We start from the raw sequence: 17,891 nt of genomic DNA on the forward strand, positions 1-17,891 counted from the left end.
AACTTCTATGTAATCCAGGGCAAGAGAAATTGCATACAATTCAGCAGTGAACACAGAAGCTGTAGAGGGAACTCTGTGCGCAACCACCGAACCACAACAAACCATCGTAGAGCCCACACAGTCACCTGATTTCAAACCATCTGTATAAATAGGAATGGAAGGATGGTTCAAAAGATGTTCAGGAAATAGCAGACAGTATTTCCAATCAGGAGTGTCTACTTTGCTCAAATGACTTAAAGATAGGTCACAATTGGGGACTGTAAGAAGCCATGGTGGGATGGGCTGACTAGTGGATACAGCAATGTTATCCAAGAACAGACCCATTTCATCCAACTGTGCCTGGATATGAAGGCCAAAAGGAGCAATGGCAGACTGTCTTTTCTGAAAAAGTATAGCCCACCGTGGAAGGAAAACACCACCCCAGGTTGGATGCTTTGCTAAGGAACAAAGTTTCAAAGCATATAGTAAAAACAGTTACAAAGGGTGGAAGTGCAAAGAAGGTTCATGAGACATTATGTATAAGCTCTGAAATGGGGAAGCACAGAAAGCCCCAGTGCAGAGCCAAAGTCCTTGATGATGAATAGGATCCATAGTCGAGTTTCAATTGAATAAAAGCATGATATATCTTTAGCATAAAATGTCAATCTGCTCCCCAAATGGTGGAAGAGAGGACCTGGAGGATGTTCAGTGCTCTTGTACACTTGACCCATAGCTCCTTGATGTGTGGTATAAAGGTCAGCTTACAGTCAATGATAATCCCCAAGAACTTTGTCTCAGGGTCCCCAGGCAGCACAACTTCACCAATATGGAGTTCAAAATCAGGGTGAATACCCAGTTGGCAGCAAAAGTGCATGGAAACCGTTTTAGAGAGAGAGAAGTTAAAGCCATTTGCTGTGGTACACTTCAGTAAACGATTGAGGGCAATCTGCAGCTGCCGCTCAATATACCTCATGTTCGACAACTGACAGGACATGTGAAAGTCATTGACATTGAGCCTGTTTGCAACAGTGAGAGGAAGTTCAGTGATGGCATTAATTTTTATACTGAAAAGTGTGACACTCGGAACACAGACCTGAGGGACTCCAAGTTCCTGTAGAAAAGAACGGGAAAGTATCGAACCCACACAAGTTTGGAATCTCCTGTCCATTAAAAAAATGTGTAATAAAAATGGGCAAATGGTCACGTAATTCACATATATGGAGGTCTCACAAAATGCCATACCTCCATGTTGTATCATAAACCTTCTCAAAGCCAAAGAATATTGATACAAGATGTCATTTGAGAAAGGCTTCTCTGATTGACGTTTCAAGTCAAATCAGGTGGTTCATGGTGGAGCACTGTCATCAAAACCCACACTGGGTGGGCGAAAGGAAGTTGTTTGATTCAAGGAACCAAACAAGAGGAGCATTAACCATCCTCTCTAAGGTTTTACGGAGACAGCTCATCAAAGCAACTGGACAATAGTTTGAAGGAATCTTGGGATCCTTCTCAGGCTTATAAAAAGGTGGAGCAATAGCCTGGTTCCAGGCATAAGGAAAAACATTCTTCTACCAGATCCAGTTAAAAACAATCAGAAGAATTGCAAGTGAAGCAAGATATAGATGGTGCAGCATGTCATAGTGTACATCATCAGGTTCAACCAATGTACTGCCAGACCGATGAAGGGCCAGTTTGAGTTCCATCAGTGTAAAGGGATGAATATTGTCATAGAGACAATCAGCTCAAAAGGAAAGAGGTGATTGCTCTGCCTGAGGCTTGATGGCTAAGAAGGTGGAAGAAGAAGCAGAAGTACTTGATACTCAGCAAAAGCTTTCATCTAGAGTATTGGCAATGCTCTGGGTATCAGCTACTTCCTGGCCATAAGAGAGCAAGATCCAGAGGAAGGCAGAATTATATTGCCCACTGACCTTTCAAATCTTGTCCCATTTGACTTTGGAACTGGTGGTAGAAGATATGCCAGTTGTGAACTTAAACTAAGATTCCTTCTGGCTTTGATGTCTTACCCACAGAGCATGTGCATAGGCCCACTGCAAAATGATGAGGTTTGAGAGTGTGGGATATCTATGGAAAGTATTCCAGGCCCATTTTTGAGCTTTCTTTGCCATGTGGCAGGCAGGATTCCACCACAGATGAGGATATAGTAGAAACGTGTTGAGGTTTTAGGAATACCTTGAGCAGCTACTTGTATAATACAGTCAGTTACTGCTGCCACACAGTTGTCTATGAATGGCTTACAGATGATAGCAGGATCAAGTTCTGCGACAGCAGAGAAAGAGGGCCAGTTTACCTGATATAGCTTCTACCAGGGCACGCAGGTCTGGTGGCATCGACCATGGCAAGTCTCTCTCAAAATTACAGGAAAATGATCACTGCCTCATGGATTATTGTCAGCCCTCCATGAAAAATGGGAGAAAAATGAAGGGGAGCAAATTGAGAGATCAATAGCAGTAAAGGACTGATGAGGTGCATGGAAATAAGCAGAAGAACCAGTATTGAAAAGAGAAAGGTTGTGATCAGAGATCATATGCTCTACAGAGCAAACCCTCCTATCAATACCAGCACTTCCCCAGATGGGATGATGTCCGTTTAAGTCCCCCAGGATGAAAAAGGGTTATGGCAATTGTTCAACGAGAGCATCAAGGTCTGATTGATCATGTGTCTCTCCAGGGGACAGATAAAGAGAACAAACAGTGATGGTATGACCCAAGGAAACATGGATGGCTATGGCCTCCAAGGGTGTGTCGAGTGGCAAAGACCAATATTGCTGCCCCTCCATGAACTTGCCCATCACACCGCTTGTCATTTCTGTACAAAGAAAACTGCCGAAAGGTGACTGTATCGTCAAATTTCAGAAATGTTTCCAGTAAGGAAAGTCATATAAGATAGTAGGAAATAATCAGTGTTTTGATGCCATCCAGATTAGAACGCAAACCTCAACAGTTCCATATTATCAGGGTGGCCAATTTTATTTACGTCTAGGCTTCCGCTAACCATTAACCACATCGACATTGGAGAAAAGAAACAGCCTGTGGCTAAAAAATCTAGTGTTGGTTTTGCCACAGTGGTGAAAGATAATAATTTTTCGGTCTTGGATGGTTTTCCTTTATTTATTTTGCTTAAGTTTCGGTCTTAACAGCTTTCATGGTTTTTATCACCATCCACACTATTAATGATAACAAATGACCAGAGGTACCCCCCAGCGAGTTGAAGAAACAAGAAACGTCTTTAAAAACTACCATTGACTGTAATCTATATTTTCTTTATATGTATTTTTATGATTTCAGGGATATGACAACTAACAAATTAAATTTTAAAAAAATTATTACTCAGCTGTGCTAATGATTTCTTTTATTTTCATTTCTTATGCTACATGTGTGATTCTGCCTGTGATACACAAACAGTAATCATAGAAAACCTGACTTTCATCAAACCAACATATGGTCTGTATCAAAGTGGAAATCTCAAGTTTAGTTTGACATGTGTTTGAATTGAGATCATGACAACCCTAGATCAGATAAAAAGACGTCTAAACAGTTAGATATATCAAGTTTTTTTCAAAAACAGGTCGAAGCAACAACATAAACTGATGGTGGGAAATACACTTCCAAAAGAAAAGACAGCTCTGAAGAAACTGAAGCTTGCAGCAGTGATCAGACTATTGGTGTGTAAAAAGATATACCCGTGATTTTCACAGAATTGTTAAAGAAACTTGGTTTTCACAGTTTCCTAGGCTGAAACATGTTTCCCAACAAAATACATGTCATTGCAAATTATGCAGGGACAACATGAAGACAAATATTTATGCTACCACTGTGAAAACTGCTACTAAACCTAAAAAAGACGACTTGGTGAAACATACATGGTCAGAAGATCATCACAGTGCAGCAGCATCACAAGTTTTGAAGACATGTCAACTGCTGCTGTGAATGTGTATGTGGGCTGTAAAGGTGGCATTCAGGCACAGATGGCCACATTACTTGTACAAGCAAAGGAAGTCATCCCAACTGTGAAGTTTCATTCCCTCTTTTCACTACAAGTATTCAATGTAAGAATATTCTTCATTCTAGTATTAATAAGATACTTTCTGTTTTCTACAGTATTTTCTTAAAACAAAAGGCAATTTGACAATTTTCTAAAAGTGAAATATTTTGAAAATATTTATCAAAAATTAAGTAGGTAGCCAACTCTTTGTTTATTATTTTAATTATTGGTCTTATTTCAAAACACAAATTCTTATATATTTTTAACAGGGAGTGACCTCTCTAAAGAAACTACAGATTTAGTCACAAAGTGGAACAGAGAGCTTCATATACACCCACAGCCAGTATCTGGATGATATGTACAGTGCCCTAAATCATGTAGTTCAGGATGAAATGCAGGCAGACTTTCAAGCATCTCCTTTCCCATTTTTTGCTGTTGAAGCAAATGAAGCAGGAAACACCTCTATACTGATAATTTATACCAGGTATCTTTCATCATTAGGTGAGGTTACAAGTCGATTCCTTGCTGTGAATGAGCTGACCAATACTGGGGCTAATTCTATCTACAACACAATGAGCTCAGTCATGGCAGATTGAGGATTGTTTGATGTTGACTTGGTTGGACTTGCAACTGATGTTGCAAATGTCATGGTGGGAATAAAAACAGGTGTTGCTACAAAATTTAAGGAGGGATGCCCCTAAATAATAACAAGTCATTGTCTGGCACACAGATTACAGTTGGCAGCTGAAAAGGCAGCAAACCACATGCCATTCCTTTGTGAAGTATATTCCAGTTTTCAACCAGTTTGCAAAAAGCCTGAAATATTCTCCCAAGTTGTGTCAGGTTCTGGAAGAGAGCAAAGCATTGCATGGAGAGAAAAGCAACAAAATCAAACAAGTGTTCTTCACACAATGGCTCTCTTTTAATGATTCTGTCCAAGCATTAGTTAACTGTATTGCATCTGTGATAAGCTGCTTGTAGGTCGTAGCAATGAAACATAGTTCTCCAAACCAAGCCTTGCTACATGGTCTAGTCCAGCAAATGTCATGTTACAGCTTTGTCATTATGACACATTTTTTGGCTGACACTGTTGGCATTCTTGGACTTTTGTCAAGATTTCTACAGAGAGCTGATTTATCTTATGATTAGGCTAAAGCAATTATTTTTGGGTCATTTCTGTCAATTCAGTCGCTGGTACACATCCCTGGTCCTTACATACAGACTGTACTGAAGGAACTCCCACAAGCTCCTGATGCCAGTGGTTATACTTCTTACAGAGATCATGACATCAAAGATATTGATAAACAATGTGAAAAGTACAGATCAGCTGCTGAGTCATTTGTTGAAGAGGTGGTCACAAGACTACAAGTAGCATTCCCAGACACTAATATCATGTCATTTTTTTCAATATTTAGCCCATGTCACAGCAGAGTAGTATCTGATGAGGATGATCTAAAGAAACTCATTCAGCACTTCTCTCCTTTCGTCAATGAGGAGGAGGCACTGACTGAATTGCTACTACTAAGGAACAATATGGAACAGGATGCTAACAAAAACAGAAACATAAAGAGCTTCTATGAGGAATACATCAACCAGACCTGTCAAACTTTTCCAAATCTGTTTCAGCTTGCAGCAATTGGATTAATAATTCCAGTTACATCTGTTGACTGTTAGCAGGGAATTAGCAGGTACAACAGCATCAAAACAGATGCCAGGAGCAGTCTGTCTGTGGCCAAGACAGAAATGTTACTGAACTTATTCATGAAGTCCAAACCTTTAGTTCATTTTAACTTCAACTCTGCATTCAGATACTGGATCACTCACAAAGACAGACATTGGTACCATTCCCTGTTGAAGAACTGTGCTTCGGAGCCTCAGGTGTCAACTTCGACCACATCTTCTGTTGAGAATGATTTGGCTGAAGAGCTGCCATTGGATTTATCTACTTACTAGTCATGCTACCTTATTCTAGTTTTTTATGTTTCATATGTTTTCATTTTTTTATGTTTCTGTGTTATTTTGAGAAATGTATCTCTTTATTTTCCTCTTTATCGTGTTTATTTTGTTATTTTTTTTGTTTTTTTTGGCAGAGAAGATTGCTGGGGAATAAAGAAATAGTACAAAACTTAATGTCTTGTAGATTTTCACATAATTACAACTATTTTTTTGGATGGAATTGATGCATATTAAAAGTCACGTACCACACAGTTTTTGGCGACCTAAAATTGTGGCTAAACAATTGTCACTGTGGCTAAAAGAAAATTACTTTGTTTAGCTACAGTGGCTAAGGTAGTTATTTTTCTCGTGCAAGACCAGTACGTTTAAGCGAATTGGGTGGAGAACCCTTCTGTTTACAACCACGTATTTTTCTCTTACTGTCCTTATTCAAGGGAGGTATATTGGCCTCCATGAATCCTGCCCTGGGTTGATTGGGCAGGTCTTTGCTGTTGGAAGGGCATTCAAGTGACTGAGGACATGAACGAATGATTGTTTTGCATCTTGGGGTGGGAGAAGAAGATGTATCTGAGGAAATGCCTGTACTTGGAACTAAAGAATGTGGATCTTGGGGTTTGTTGGAACATATGTAAGGGACAGAGATGGGTGTTGAAGTTGATTCATCAACCTTTTTAACCATGGAGGTCAAAAGACTTTTCATTTGTTTGGAGAACGATTCTTTTGGAGGCACAGAGAGATCTGTCTACACTCCCACATTAGTTGTGGAACGAAGTGCAGCAGCATACGTCTGAGATGAAGTAATGGACAGTAATTTCGAGCCTCAGAATAAGTAATGTTGTGAATCATTTCCAAACATTGCACCTCTTTTTCTTCTAACAATTTATGGCAAGAATGAAAGTTGGATGGATGACAGCCATTGCAATTAATGCAATGAGTGTCCATTTAACATTCATAGACATCATGGTCCTTGCCACCACAATGAGCACACATCAAGGAACCATGACATGACATCTTTGAGTGACCAAACCGCTAACACTGGAAACATCAAAGAGGGTTTGGAATGTATGGCCATACTCAGCAATTAAGATAACCTGCCTTGATGGTGGCAAGCAGATGTGGTGATGTAAATGTGAAAATGAGGACACTGGTTGGCATAATAATTACATTTTTGTGAGTGGATATACACCTCATTGCAGATATTCCTTGGGTGGAGAAAACAGCAAGAATCTCTGACTTGGGGATGTTCATCAAATCCCTCTCAACAATAACTCCTCGTGATGAATTCAAAGTAGCATGAGGTTTAACCTCAATAGGTATATCCTCAATTGCCTTTGAATGCAAGAGGAGTTCACTGTGTTGAGATGTGGATTTTCCCATCAATATGTCACCAGATCAAAGCTTCTTTACTGACTTTGGAGAGCAAACAAGTCCCTCTGGTCCCTTATGAATGAAAAAGGGAGGCATCTGCTTTAAAGGTTTGTCTGAAAGTAAATGCAATATAAGAAAATGAGGTACAACAGGTGGTACAGATGGTGAAAGTTGCTGCTCAGAATCTTCAAGATGTGGTCGTTAGCCTATAAGCTATTTTTTCACTATTTTATTAAGATTTTTAATTGGAATACCCATAATAAAGAAAGGGAAATTTCAGTGCCCACTGACCCCACCCACCATGGAACCCAATGAGGGGATGCACTACAATGCCAAACAAGGACACTGCAGCAACACCAGGGTTTCATGAGCACTTTTCCCAAACACCAGCATCAGATATAATGTTCACAACACCTGTTGAGAACATCCAACACTGGTACATGGTTGACCCCAGCCCATGTGAACCAGCCAAGTGACCCAAGGGAGGCCACCCCAAGGCTGCCCACCTACAGGAATTCAAGGCCAAAGTAGTGTGTTAGAGTTGGACCCTTCAACTACCAGGATCCTCTCCTCCCCTTCACGGGTTGCCACACGCAGCAAACACGTGGGTGGATGTTTAGATATCAGAGGAGGTAAACTGAAAGAACAGAACCTTCCCTGGGAGGTCCCCTCACCATGTACAGGTATCCACACAGAGGGGGCAGATATTAGAAATATTCCATTTCCATGGAAAGGTTTAGTGTACAGTGCAACAATGTTCATACCATAATGGATTTTGTACATCATGTTAATCACAATCATGGTTTTTCCATGGTATAATCAAAGAAGAGTGAGAGAGATCTGATTGAGGTGTTTAAGATCATAAAGGGAATTGAAAGTTTTGATGCATCATCTTTTGTTATACCTAACAGAGAGAACAGAAGGACTAAGGGACACAAATATACATTCTGACAGGGTATGAGTCATATTCAGCTAAGACAGTTTTTTTCTCACAAGGTGGTTGACCTTTGGAATGGGTTGTGGAAACAGTAGATTTAAACAACTTTAAGAAAAAGCTTGATAAACATATGAATGATAAAGGCTGGATTTAAGATTTTTTTTCAAAGTTAATTTATTTATAGTTTTAGTTTAGCTCACAGTGATATACAGAGAGATAATACTTAAAATTATGTACAATACCTAAATGCCTTTTGATTAGTATAACTAACTAGGCCCCCCAGTGGCTCAGGGGTATGTCTGCGGACTTCCACGCTAAAATCCGGGTTTCGATACCCGTGGTGGGCAGAGTACAGATAGCCATTGTGTAGCTTTGTGCTTAATTCAAAACAACAATAACTACCTATTAACTAATTTTTAATCACGCTTTGCTAGTTCATAAAATGCGTCCAAGCCATGATTTCCAAGTTACACTAAATATTAAAATACTCTATGATATTTAAAACTAATTTTAATAAATTTAAACTAAATATTTAAAACTAAAATGTTTTATATTAAATAATTTTTATTTTTTGGACATTATAATTATATGTATTATAAATCTAGTCATAAAAAAGTAATTTTAAAACATTTTTAAAATACCTATTTCAAAGTTTGCCACAACTAGTACAAACAGCCTTAATTCAGAGAAGACCGATTCTAATATCGGGTGGCGTGTTCTTGATTTCTTGACGTCACTCAGATTCTTAATCATTCTACTTGTACTTGGATTGCTTTGAGAGCCTCGTATTGTGATGTGTACCTGCGTGTGTTTATATAAATATTATAATATTATACAATATTATATGTATTATAACCATAAAATTTTCATGCCATAAACTAAAACACATTAACATATTTTTTTAAAAATTATCCTAGGGTACAACTTAGCATTATATCCAAAACCTACGATACATGTTTTTAACGCAGTCCTTTTGTTTATTCATTGAACTTCATTTAGATATAATTATTTAATTTCAATATATATATATATATATATACACACATACATATTGTGTGTGTGTGTATATATACACATACGCTGAAGAAGCCGCAAAGGTGTGTGTGTGTGTTTCGTATAACAAAGCCACAAAGGGCTATCTGCTCAGCCCACCGAGGGGAATCGAACCCCTGATTTTAGCGTTATAAATCCGGACACATACCGCAGTACTAGCGGGGGGCAAGCCGCAAATGAGAAACGTTGGTTTGAATAAAAATATACAATTTTATACTCATCTGGAGGGTAAAAATCGTTTTTCTTAACTTTTATTGAAAATAAGTCCCCTTTAAATCGAATATTAAAATATCAAACATATTACAACTTTAAAATAATAATAAAAAAAAGCCTTTATTCACAACAGAAAAAAATATATAATTGTTAACTATAAAATCCTTGAACTTTGAACGAAAACTAATTTGTTTAATAATACAATGAACATAAATTGCTGTTTGTTTACCAGAACTCGCTGTGCATGTAAAGGCATCGGAAGGCGCTGGTATTGAAAAATCTGAATAAAAAACCGCTATCCAAGTCCAATTGAAACGCCAAAAATGTCCGCGCATATGGGTTCAAAACCCGAATCTTTTAAACACCTAGCGATGTCTACGTATGCAGGAGAGAACACATTATAAATTTATATGGAAAGATACAAACAAGTTTTCAGTTTTGCGGTTTTTATGGGCATTTTTACCAATACTTTGTCCCCTGTTGGTGGATCTTCATCAAATTTGGCATGAAGGTTTATTGAGCCAATGAGGAAATATATGTAAACTTGTGATTTTACATCTTGTGTTGTTGTTTTTTTTCGTTTTTATGTATTTTTTTTTATTTTTACAATTATGTATAAAGGAAGCAATCTTTTGTTCTAAGATAACTTTTCATTAATCATGAATTTACATATCTTGCGTCTAGGGTACTGGTACTCCAGTTGGTTTATAATATTCACAGATTATGAAAGAAAACAAGTGTATTCACAGAAAACTTTTAAATCTTGCGCTTTCACTAATGTCACATAAAATATTCAATAGAACTCAAAATACGGACATCTTTCACAATTATCCGTATTATATATCAAAAGGTACAAAAAATTATTCGACTTGGCACAGCCCTGACAAGATAATTGTATAGAAATACAACATTTCTGCTATAGATATATATGCCGACAAATACTTGATGACGCCAGAAAAGCTCTGACAAACAATGCAAAATTATACCATTTATACAAAAGTATAAGTGGTATTGTTTTAAAGTGAAAATGTTTATGAACAAAGCACCCAAGAGTATTGGAAATATTCCATCTATCAAAAATAAACAGAACAACAGAAAGCCAGGTATGAATTCAATGAAAGGTACAGAGATTTGGTTGGTTTGATGTAGTCCCGCACTGGCTTAGCATATTTGCATAAAATCTACAACGCAAATACGCTACTTCTAAGCAAGGCTATATATAGTCATGTTAATCGCAAGATAAACCTCGGCTAATTGGAATTTCTTCAACCCACATTTTCATGACGCTATCTCAAAGACTCGCCCATCGCAACTCGCGCCTGACACATTGTTTCTTGTCATATGATAAAGCAGTAGGCTTAGAAAAATCGAAAAATATCTTTAATCTAGCCTCCCAGCTTATATTGAAGATATTTTTCATTTTTTTTGTCATAAAAGTAGTAGCTAAAACTAAGAAACTTATTGAATTATGGGCGTTTTCCTCTAGTACTGGTTACCACTTGAATTGTTTCAGTGATGTTTGAGTTACCTGCCAAAGCTATGCTTTGTAACATTGGTAATGATTTCTAAGGACTGTCATCCCCATCACACTAAACATACTCGCCCTTTTAGCCGTAGGAGCGTTATAATGTGATGGTCAATCCCACTATTCGTTGGTAAAAGAGTAACTCAAGAGTTGGCGGTGGGTGGTGATAACTAGCTGACTTCCCTCTAGTCTTACACTGCTAAGTTTGGGACGGCTAGCGTAGATAGCCATCATGTAGCTTTGCGCGAAATTCAAAACAAACCAAACTTTCAACATTGCAAATGGCATAGTGCCTGCTGAACTTAGATAATATTGTAAGGTCCCTGGTTTTTGACCAGTTTATATCGATCTATTTCTGGAGATGAGAAACATTAATAAGGATTATTATCAGAATTGATTGATAATAATTTCAGAAAACAATAACAACTATGAATATCTAATCAATATCAACGGATTTATAATAATTCAACGTGATCAGCATGACATTTCTAAAGTGGAATGTACATTAAGCATCGAAAAATTGGATAGGAAATTTTAAAATCTTGTTAGTGTGGAAGTTGATAAAAACCCCAGTGGCAACCAGGATAATAAGAACAACAAGTTCTCAGTTCCAAGAAATCAAGACCTCCCCAAAAGTGTTAAGACTCTCTGAGCAAGAGACCCATATTATGCAGTTTCTCCTATACTAAATGACAAAACACATCTAGAAATCATGTCATTATTACCACATACAGTTTATCACATCTGAGTTAAATAAAAACGTTATTGCGAAGGTCAATGTAATAATAGATCTGGTGATACACCAAATATTACAGAGTCTATCCTTAAAAGTCAACCACTCAAAGAAAAGACTGCAAGAACCAATGAGTGGATGTATGAAAATGGTGAAAGCTCGACTGACATCCAAACCACAGAAAAAGAAGAGGTTCACATTTTTTCCCAGTCATAATATTTTTAATTTCCCATTTGATCAGACATCTGTTTTTACCAAAAAAAGATGAGAAGTTTGAATTAGTAGATCTTACTAAGATGTATTATGGAATAAAGACCAAAAGACAATTTAAAGTTTTTGTAAAAGACAGTCTTGGGTGGTCTAAAAAGTAAGAATAACATAATTATAAAAGTTTCTGATAAAGGTAAAGATTTTTATGGTTAAGAATAAAGATGTGTGAGTATAAATACAATAAATGACCATCTAAGCAATGAAAAAAACAACAAAACACTATAGCAAGAGAGATACTACTAATAACACTGATTAAAGATATGAAAATAATTAAAAAGAGCAGTAAAATCTCAACAATTCATAAATGAATCACAAATAACCTTATTCCAAACAGCGATAGACAAACGGAATTATGTGGTCTTCCCAAGGACCACAAAGAAGATAGTCCTTTGAGACCCATTGTTTCAGCCAATGACTTGCCAGTGGAAAAACTCTCAATGCTTGTAGATAAACTACTTCACAAATGTGTGAAATTTATTCCTACATTTTAAAAAAACACTTAAAATTTCTTTAAACTCTCTATTCTCATATCAACATGATGAATTCACATTATTCAATTTGGACGTTAAGTCGTTGTACCTAACTATCCCCATTGAATGAACCAATTTGATCATAAAATTTGTAGAGAATCATAAACATAGTGTAGATTTAATGGAATACACGGTTCAACATATCAAAGACGTTAAATTTGGTGCTGAGATATAGTAATTTTCAATTTAATCAGAGCAACACTTATCAGGTATCGTTATGGGTAATCATGTAGCCTTAATATTTCAGCTATTTATTGCATATGCTTGCCTTTCTAACATACACAACTATTTATTGCATATGTTAGAAAGGCAAGCATTGTAACACAGGCATAATAAAATGCGAAAGAAGCCCGATTTATGGGTCAGATATATAGACGATATATTTGGAATGATTTTTTTAGCAATTTACTTCTTTCCTATGCTTTCTTCAATAGCTTCCACCCTTCTATAAAATTCACTATTAGAAACTCCAGGTTTACCTATAAGATTGTAAACTTGTTACACAACTGTATCATAAGCCTTGTGAGAAAACATTACCTGTCACATCACTCACTATGCGTTAAACGTGCGACTATCATTGGACAACTAAATCGTGTCAATAAGACCTTTGCAACTAGTTAAGGTAAATCCAAAGCTATACAAGAGCTTATACGTAAAGTAAACATTAATTGATATCCGCAAACATTTATTGAAGAAAACTTACGAAGCTATGAACAGTAACAATGTAACAACATTACCACAAGAAAACAACGATAAAAGAAAAACAATTTTACACGAATTTCGTTATATCATACATTAGTTCTGATATTTCAGCTTTTGTTAGAAAGGTATACATACAATCAGGTTCTGACATCAGTCACAGAGAAATCAAGTAGAACCTTGAAAAGTTTGTTAATAAAATTAACCTTTAACCCCAAAAACATTGCAATACACCCACACAAGTGTGTAGGTTATAAATAGGGATTAAGAGGTAACTTTAACTACAATAATGTGGTATATAATTTGACATCAAACTTTGTGGTTATGTATACATCGGTGAAACAGGAAGAACTATTAGGGATAAAATTAATAAACACCTTCAGGTTCTGCATACATTAGACAGTAAAGCCAGTGCTGTGTCTGAACATTTGTTTACGAAATTAATTCCAGAGCAGAGGTTCTTAACCTTGTTGGAGGTACTGAACCCCGGAAGTTTCGTACTTGCATTCACTGAACCCTTCGTAATTGGAAAAATAAAATATGATTGTTTTCAAATTCAAAACATAAATAGATATTTTATTAGTGCACAAAATGAACCATGCATCAGTTGCACATAATATCACTGTGTTCAAAGAACAAAACCAACAAAACATGAATTTCACACAAAAACAAAAACATAAGTCAATGAATATTTACTGCAAATCAATGTGACTTTTACTGTTGCCTTTCAGAGACAAGTTCAGAAACGCACGGCTTCACCTTGGCAGGTGCTACTCTCATTTCATTTTCGCAACAAAGTCTGTTCCTTTTCTTCGTTTTTATGTCTACCATCCTCGAAAAGGATTGCTCGCAAAGATACGTTGTAACAAACGGTATAAGTACCTCAAGGGCTTTCTTAGCAATAAGAGGGTACGCTATGATTTGGTGACACCAAAATGTTGAGAGCGTTGTTGTTCTGAAAAGTTGCTGTTGAACCTGGCTCTGCTGAAGTTCAATGATTTCGTCGAGGTATTCATCATTGGCATTTGCTGTCGCAACACTAAACGTGAACGGCTGTCTCACCCATGCTGGATATGACTCTGGTGGGGAAATATCCGTCGAGGGACTTTGCGAGCTCATCTAAGTGCATGGCAATTGCTTGCTTCAGTTCCCCGGGTACAGAAATCCGATTTCAGACACATCTTCGATCCTACTTACACAGTCGTCCAGTAGGAAAAAGTTTGCGAAGTTATCATTCTCTGTTCGTCGTTTTAATAACGGTAGCTTTTTTTGAAAAGCCTTCAGATTTTCTTCCGCTTCGATGATGTTGACTCCACTGCCCTGCATCTGTTGATTGAGATGATTGAGAGCATTGAAGATATCGGCCATGCACGCCAAAATGAGAATGAACTCAGATTTTTCGAAGCAATCTGCATGACAATGTTGATGCTCTCGCAAAAGCAGGGCTAATGCCACACGCATGGCAAAAACACGATTCAGCACCTTTCCCTGGAATAACTACCGAACGTTAGAATGATACAGAAATACCTCGAATTCAAAGCCCATTTCATTACATAGCTCTTCGAAGATGCGGTTCTTTAGGGCACTATTTCGCAAAGTTCACACATTCCACTACAATTTTTAATACTTCTGCCAGTTTTGAAGGCAAGGTTTTTGTTGCCGACGCATGCCTGTGCAGAACACAGTGCCTTACAATGATGTGTGGTGCATCGGCTTTCACCAGCGCACCAAAACCAGAGTTTCGTTCCAGCATGACTGGAGCTCCGTCCGAACAAAGTGCAGAAACCATATCCAACGAAATATCGTTGTCTCTGAAAAAGTCATCCACAAGTTACTTCACGTTGGCTGCCATAGTTGTTGTTGTAAGAGGCTTACCAAATAAAAAATCTTCTTTTATCTCGTCGTTCTTCACATAGCGCACGAATACAACAAGCTGGCTTAGATTGGAAACGTCGGATTGACTGGGCTTGAAATCAGATCTGTAACTCGTCATCTATTCCGCTGCTGATGGTATCATTTGAAAGAGGAATTTGGGATAACTTATTTTCAGCAGCTTTTCCCAGCATGATATTCGCCATCTTCAACGCAGCTGGTTTTACGAGTGCTTCACCAATGGTGTATGGTTTGCCCTGCTTTGCGATCAAGTACGCAACTTTGTATGGTGCTGTGAGGATCGGTTTGTCGACAGGTACAAAGCCGAGAACAAACAAAGTAGCCTTTTCATCAAACCTGGCTCTCTTTACCGAATTCAGTAAGCGTTGTGTTGTTTTATTTCCCATCTCCATGCAGCTTTAGAAAGTGTTCTCTTAGTTTTGCCGGTGCTAGACTAGAATTGCTTAACTTGGCATTGCAAATCATGCATTGAGGACGCTGACTCCCATCATGGTCCGTTATACACGTGAATCTATATTTACGTATTCGTCCGACCACTTTCTGTTTTTGCTCGACATAGTTAGTATGAAGGGATTGAAAGATTAGGAAAAAAATCACAAATGACGCACGATTACTACAGTCACAAGTCGACTCATAAGCGCACGAAGTTCCCTGCAGCACAGATATTAAGGCCAAGTGATGTGACGTGATCAGCAGCAGCCAATGATGTCCAAGTGGAGCAGGACGTCATGAATCATACGAGTGAGGTGGACGGAACGGACACACACACAGTGCGTGCGTCTTGACCTCTGCCGAAACCCTGAGACTGACTCACTGAACCCCTGGGGTTCGATTGAACCCAGGTTAAGAACCACTGCCCTAGAGTTTGCATTCATCATAGTTGAAATTCCTTCAGCTCCCACGTTATATTTAGGATCAGGGCTTTCCATAACTAGAAAAAGTATTACCATGAGCGAAAAAAGTTCTGTGTTCTATGTCCTGGTGATGAACTATGTCAAAATTATATACTTGTAAAGGCATTATCCACTATGCTATCATCCCTCAAGATTTTAAAATTTTATTAACCAATTCATCAAAGCACAGTCTATGGAAGTAGAAAGTTTACTATTTATAAATAAGACAACCACTGACAACAGTTCTTTCTTCATTGTACAGCATAACGTTTGTACATGACCACATACTCTATTTCATACTGCAAATGATGTAACACTGCTTTGATTCCATTGCTATTGGTTTCATTTTCAAACAGAAACTCACAGTTTTGGAATGCAATACCTACCAAAGCTAGCTTTGGGTGTTGGAATGCCTAATCACATTTCTTGTTCCTCATAAAGTACACTTTTACTTTCGTGACAGACAACTATGCTGCTATTTTTGAGAAGTTGAGAACAAATCGTTGTATTATGATGGGAAATCAATGAAACTGCAAACTATTTGCTTCACCATTGATTAAGTACAAATTTCTTACTGCATCAGTTTTAGTGAGTACATCTAGATTCCATCACGTTCCATAATATGATCAAGAAACTCCATTTTTGTTCACTTCTCTTTACACGGATAAATATTTTTTCTTGTTTCAGTTTAAAGTTCTCCTTTTATATACACTGGAATACTACTTTTGGTTCACAGATACACATATAAATGTTTGGTAAAACGTTAAAACATCACTGACACAAACCAGCTCGTTAAGCTCTTTTAAACACTCGAATATAGATGGTGCATCACATAAACCAAATGTCATAATGAGGAATTCATATAAATCCTTTCTTCTGCTAAAAGAACTCTTCGCCCTGTCTCGTCATCAAAACCTTCTAACACAGCTAGATATTCATTTATTTACAGGAAATACATGAATACAAGCCGCCATGTTTATCCATCTAAAATATATGTATAGATCCGTTAACACACCCTCTCTTTTTTCCTGACCTTCACCACTAGAAGTGATCAAACACTTCCCAGGGTTCTGCAGTATCCTTTATACTTCAGTTCTTATAAACTCTCCAGTACTTCAAGGAAGTCAGTATATGCAGTTTTTTCTATATAGTATACTATGTTCCCAATGTTTGACCAAGTTGGCTCTCTGGTCTCACAGATACTTTAGTATATTCATCCAACAAGTCATTGAGATGCTTTCTCTGCATTGGGTTTATTGTAATTACAGGGACGGCTAGCGCAGATAGCCCTCGTGTAGCTTTGCGCGAAATTCAAAAGCAAGCAAGCAAACAAACAAACAAACAAACATTTATAGCACTGGGCATCTGTAACATTGGAACAACCTCATTTGGCCAGTAAAGGGTAATACGGTCACTTGACGTTTCAGCCAGGTTGCTGGATTTTACTCCAGTGTCTTCTTGGCCATAATTGATATTATCTACTACAAAAACAACAACAACAAAGCAAGTAGAATAAGGCAATCTCAATGATTTTCTGAATCACGTTTCTGCTATGCCCACATAAAAACTAGACAAATGAAAACATTTAAGTGTTATTGATGATTGTACTGACACAAAAAACGTGACATGATTGCATATCACATATGGTGACTTGAAAGTCCATTTAAATTCAAGTTACATGTTTTTTTTTCTTTTACTTCGTTTAAGGTGTGAAAGCTGTTGTATTTAAGATGACAATCCTTTTAAAATATTCATGCTATGATGATTAGTATTTCATATAAATAATTTCGTTTCTTGATTTGCTATTTAGGAAATTATTCCATTTGTGTGGTCAACCTCA

The 17,891-nt window shown here is 37.4% G+C and overlaps 1 protein-coding gene across 1 annotated transcript in view; it reads right to left on the reverse strand.

The window, feature by feature from the left end:
• Window positions 1-9,060, reverse strand: part of LOC143234309 (catechol O-methyltransferase domain-containing protein 1-like) — a 21,309-nt gene extending 12,249 nt beyond the window's left edge. The window contains exon 1 of the mRNA XM_076471578.1: window positions 8,884-9,060. The gene's annotated coding sequence lies outside the window, so the exon portion shown is untranslated. The remainder of the gene's footprint in view (window positions 1-8,883) is intronic.
• Window positions 9,061-17,891: the final 8,831 nt, after the last annotated feature.

This window comes from Tachypleus tridentatus, chromosome 12 (genome assembly GCF_004210375.1).
Source record: "Tachypleus tridentatus isolate NWPU-2018 chromosome 12, ASM421037v1, whole genome shotgun sequence".
NCBI classification, from domain to species: domain Eukaryota; kingdom Metazoa; phylum Arthropoda; class Merostomata; order Xiphosura; family Limulidae; genus Tachypleus; species Tachypleus tridentatus.